Below are 6,150 nucleotides of genomic sequence, written 5' to 3'. Positions count from 1 at the left end.
TTTTCCTTAAATACAGACCTGATTTTTTTTTAAATTTAATTCGAAAAGTTATTCCAGGACTGAGTTTAAAATTTTAATAACCAAATTATTTTCTAAAAATTGTCGATTTTTCTGGAATTTTTTCCTTAAGAGCCCCAATTTCAATGAATAAACTATGTTAATTTTTTTGAAAAATGTAATTTTAAAAATAAGTAATTTCAGGTCCGGCCTTAAAATAAAGAAAAAAATATTTTTCAAAAAAAGTCTAATATTGTGGATTTTTCTGAAATTTTTCCCTTAAGAGTCCCAATTTCAATAAAAAAACCCCTTCAATTTTTTTTTTAATACAGACCTGCAGTGTTTCTTTTGAAGATGCTGCTGAAGAAAACTAAAAATAAAATTTCTAGGCTTTTTCTATAAAATTGGGAGTCTTAAGACGGATATTTTGGAAAATTCCAATTTTTTTAGGTTTTTTTTTTGAAGACGGCTCTGGATTTTTCTTTTTGGGTTTTTGTCAGAAATAACTTTTTTTTCAAAATTTCTTCCTTAAGAGTCCCAATTTCAATAAATAAGCAATTTTATTTTTTTTTTTAAAAATGTAATTTAAAATAAGTCATTCCAGGTCCGGCCTTAAAATTAAAGAAAAAATATTTTTCAGAAAAAGTGTCGATTTTTCTGAAATTTTTTCCTTAAGAGTCCCAATTTCAATTAAAAAAACCTTTTCAATTTTTTTTTTTAATACAGACCTGCAATGTTTCTTTTGAAGATGCTGCTGAAGAAAACTAAAAATTAAATTTCCAGGCTTTTTCTATGAAATTGGGAGTCTTAAGACGGATATTTTGGAAAATTCCAATTTTTTTAAGATTTTTTTTGAAGACGGCTCTGGATTTTTCTTTTTTGGGTTTTTGTCAGAAACAACTTTGTTTTCAAAATTTCATCCTTAAGAGTCCCAGTTTCAATGAATAAGCCATTTTATTTTTTTTGAAAAATGTAATTTAAAATAAGTCATTCCAGGTCCGGCCTTATAATTAAAGAAAAATTATTTTTCAGAAAAAGTTTAATATTGTCGATTTTTCTGAAATTTTTTTCCTTAAGAGTCCCAATTTCAATAAGAAATCCTCTTTAATTTTTTTTTTAATACAGACCTGGAATGTTTCTTTTGAAGAAAAATAAAAATAAAATTTTCAGGCTTTTTCTATAAAATTGGGAGTCTTAAGACGGATATTTTAGAAAATTCCAATTTTCTTAAGATTTTTTTTGAAGACGGCTCTGGATTTTTCTTTTTGGGTTTTTGTCTGAAACAACTTTGTTTTCAAAATTTCATCCTTAAGAGTCCCAGTTTCAATGAATAAGCCATTTTATTTTTTTTGAAAAATGTAATTTAAAATAGGTCATTCCAGGTCCGGCCTTAAAATTAAAGAAAAATTATTTTTCAGAAAAAGTTTAATATTGTCGATTTTTCTGAAATTTTTTCCTTAAGAGTCCCAGTTTCAATTAAAAAACCCTCTTCAATTTTTTTTTTTAATACAGATCTGAAATTTAAATTTTTTTTAAGGTACCTATGAAGAAAATTGAAAAGAAACTCCAGGTCCGGCTTTTCACGTTTTTTTCGAAAAAAATTAAGATTTAAGAGGATCTTAAGAGTCCCAGTTTCAACAAAAAACCCGTCCTCAATTTTTTTTTCAATACAGACCTAGAATGTTTTTTTTTTTGAATTTCCTTTTGAAGAAAACTAAAAAGAAAATTTCCAGGCTTTTTCTATAAAATTGGGAGTCTTAAGACAAATATTTTGGAAAATTTCATTTTTTTTTAAATTTTTGAAAATTTTTTGTTACAGACGGTCCTAGATTTTTCTTTTTGGGTTTTTGTCAAAGGTAACTATTTTCAAAATTTCGTCCTTAAGAGTCCCAATTTCAATTAGAAAAACCAATCTATTTTCGTTGTTTTTTTAATCATGTGAAATGAATGTCAAAAAATTTGCAATTTTTGGAGTCTCTATAAAAAAACTAAAAAATTAAATTATTTTATATAAAAACCAAGAAATCCTTTTTTTCCAAAATTTCTTTCTTAAGAGTCCCAATTTCAATAAAAGAACCTACTTTAGCTGCTCTTTTAATCTTGTGACATGCGATGACGTTATTAAATAAAATTAAAATGTCAGAAGTTAAATTACGTTAATTTTTTCACAAAAATTGGGCCTCTTAAGGCGGACCGACCATTTTTTAATTTTTTTTGTGATTTTTGAAGGCGGACCTGGAATTATTATTTTATTTAGGTTTTCGTCAGAATAAACTTCAAAAAAATTCCAGGTCCGTCCTATTCATTTTTTTCTTAAGAGCCCAATTTTTTTTTTATTTCACTCTATATGAAGTATTTTGTAAATACAAACCTGGATTTTTTTAAGATGGTTCTTATGAAAATCCAAAAAAAAATTCCAGGTCCGTCCTTTTTTTTGAACAGTTCTCCCTTAAGAGCCCCAATTTCGATGAAACACAATTAAACCGTTCAACGAACCTCATCGAAATCTGGTAAATATGTACATACATACATTTATGTAGGTCATCATATCACCGTATATATTTATGTACTTTACATAAGTAGTCTTAAGAAATACAGGCAGCTTCTAACCGGTCTGTACATAACGTACAGAGGGATTATTTGTACATAGGATAACCCATTTTATTTTTATGTAAATGTTGTATATAAAGGACCTACTGCCCGCACGTTATGTATATAAGTAAATGGGGAACTTACTTTAAGTTGTCCTGGAAAATAATTGAATGTTTTGACGCAATAATTATGTACCTACTTATATACTAACCGTTAGGATCAATTTTTATAAAATGTTGATCCTTGTATAGTGTTATATCTTAGGATGTTTAGTTGTCTTATATTATGTAAAACATTAAAAAAACACTAGTTTTTTATTATCCAACCGATTGTACATAATAATAAATAATTATATACTGGGTGTTTTAGAGAAATTTTAAATGGACTTTAGGACAAATATTTATTAAATGAATTTTAGTATATAAGAGACCGCCCTCCCCCCCCCCCTCCCACGTCCCTCATGTTGTTTCGAGAGTAAAAGTGTATGGACTTTTCTATAGAGTTTTAAGTGAAAATTGTTATTATATACTTAAACTGGATTCAACATATTGTTGCATGTTTTTTGTTTTTTATTTTCGCTTATATACAATAAAAATATTTGAACAGTATGCGACTTTTTAATGATTGAAAATGGCGGATGGTCGCCATCTTGATTATTGTCTAGCCACGCCCACATTTTGTTTACATAAAATAGTTATTTTATGTAAATGCCCTTTTCTTCCATTTCTCTCCCTCATATTGGACGTAGGCAATAAAATTGAAAAATCCCACCCTCTCTCTACTTTTGTTCAGTAATTTTTGACATACAAATGATTTTCAAGATGGCGTCTGGTCGCCATCTTGTTTGTCGGTCTTGTCAAGCCACGCCCTAATTTTGTTTTTTTAAGAAAAAGGATGGTAGTGCCCTATACAGGGTGGTACAAATTCAGAAAAAACGACGTTTCGGTTTTTTTTTGGGTATTCTTCATCTTTTTTTTAAATACCGAAGTGAAATTGTTTTTGTAAATTTTGAATTCGAAAAGGTTGTATTCTGGGGAAAAGTCTAAAACTTTCGATTTTTCTGCTTCTTAAGAGCCTCATTTCAATGAAAAATCCATCTTCATTTTTTTTGAATACAGACCTATAATAGATATATAGATTTTTTTTTTTTAAATTTAAATTAAAAGTTATTCCAGGTCCGGTCTTAAAATTTAAAAAAAATAATTTTAAAATTGTCGATTTATCTGGAATGTTTTTCTTAAGAGCCCCAGTTCTATTAAAAAATCCATCTTAATTTTTTCCTTAAATACAGACCTGTTTTTTTTTATTTAATAAGTTATTCCAGGACTGGATTTAAAATTTTAATAACCAAATTATTTTCTAAAAATTGTCGATTTTTCTGGAATTTCTTCCTTAAGAGCCCCAATTTCGAGCAATACACTATATTAATTTTTTTGAAAAATGTAATTTCAAAAATAAGTAATTCCAGGTCCGGCCTTAAAATTAAGGAAAAATCAGTCAGAAATTTTTTCCTTAAGAGTCAATTCAATTCCAATTTCAATGAAAAGAACTCTTCAATTTTTTTTTTATTACAGACCTGGAATGTTTTTTTGAAGATGCTACTGAAAAAAACAAAAAATAAAATTTCTACAAAAAACCCGTCTTCATATTCTTGAAAAATGTAATTTCAAATATTAATAATTCCAGGTCCGGTCTTAAAATTAAAGGAAAATATTTTTCAGAAAAAGTAATATCAGTAATTTTTCTGAAAATTTTTCCTTAAGAGTCCCAGTTTCTACAAAAAAAACCCGTCTTCATTTTTTTTTTCAATACAGGCCTGGAATGTTTTTTTTTTGAAGTTGCTTTTGAAGAAAACTAAAAATAAAATTTCCAGGCTTTTTCTATAAAATTGGGAGTCTTAAGACAAATATTTTGGAAAATTCAATTTTTTTTTTATTTTTAGTTTATTTTGATTTTTGAGTAAGTTTTTCAATTCTGGGAGAACTATTGATGGTATCAACATTTCGATTTCACCTTTAAATTTCTTGGGAAAAATTAGCTGAAAAAGAGTACCATGTCAATGGGTTTATTTTGATTTTTAAATAAATTTGTTGATTTTGGGGGAACCATTGGTGGTACTAAAAATTTGATGTGACCATGGAGTTCCTCGGAGAAAATTAGCTAGACATGAATACCATGTCGATGGGTTTATTTAGGTTTTTACAAAAATTTTGATTTTTTGGAAAACTGACTGCCTTAAATAAAAATTCAATTTTACCATTGGATTAGTTGGAAAAAAGTAGCTGAAAAAGAGTACCATGTCGATGGGTTTATTTTGAGTTTTACCAAAATTTTGATTTTTTGGAAAATCGACTGCCTGGAATAAAAATCCAATTTTATTATTGGATTAGTTGGAAAAAAGTAGCTGAAAAAGAGTACCATGTTGATGGGTTTATTTTGAGTTTTACCAAAATTGTGATTTTTTGAAAAATCGACTGCCTGGAATAAAAATTCAATTTTACCATTGGATTAGTTGGAAAAAAGTAGCTGAAAAAGAGTACCATGTCAATGGGTTTATTTTGAGTTTTACCAAAATTTTGATTTTTTGGAAAATTGACTGCCTGGAATAAAAATTCAATTTTATCATTGGATTAGTTGGAAAGAATTAGCTGAAAAAGAGTACCATGTCAATGGGTTTATTTTGAGTTTTTCCAAAATTTTGATTTTTTGGAAAATTGACTGCCTGGAATAAAAATTCAATTTTACCATTGGATTAGTTGGAAAAAAGTAGCTGAAAAAGAGTACCATGTCGATGAGCTTCTTTTGATTTTTACCAAAATTGTGATTTTTTGGAAAATTGACTGCCTGGAATAAAAATCCAATTTTACCATTGGATTAGTTGGAAAAAAGTAGCTGAAAAAGAGTACCATGTCAATGGGTTTATTTTGAGTTTTACCAAAATTTTGATTTTTTGGAAAATTGACTGCCTGGAATAAAAATTCAATTTTACCATTGGATTATTTGGAAAAAAGTAGCTGAAAAAGAGTACCATGTCAATGGGTTTATTTTGAGTTTTACCAAAATTTTGACTTTTTGGAAAATTGACTGCCTTGAATAAAAATTCAATTTTACCATTGGATTAGTTGGAAAAAAGTAGCTGAAAAAGAGTACCATGTCAATGAGCTTCTTTTGATTTTTACCAAAATTGTTATTTTTTGGAAAATCGACTGCGTGGAATAAAAATTCAATTTTACCATTGGATTAGTTGGAAAAAAGTAGCTGAAAAAGAGTACCATGTCAATGGGTTTATTTTGAGTTTTACCAAAATTTTGATTTTTTGGAAAATTGACTGCCTGGAATAAAAATCCAATTTTACCATTGGATTAGTTGGAAAAAAGTAGCTGAAAAAGAGTACCATGTCGATGAGCTTCTTTTGATTTTTACCAAAATTGTTATTTTTTGGAAAATTGACTGCCTGGAATAAAAATCTAATTTTGACCATTTCCTTAGTTGGGAAAAACGTAACCGCCAAACAGTGTCGGGTTTATTTGAATTTTTAAGAGTGTTTTTTAATTTTAGGAG

Source organism: Anthonomus grandis, chromosome 10 (assembly GCF_022605725.1).
Source record: "Anthonomus grandis grandis chromosome 10, icAntGran1.3, whole genome shotgun sequence".
NCBI classification, from domain to species: Eukaryota; Metazoa; Arthropoda; class Insecta; order Coleoptera; family Curculionidae; genus Anthonomus; species Anthonomus grandis.
Note: the sequence above shows the minus strand (reverse complement) of the source record.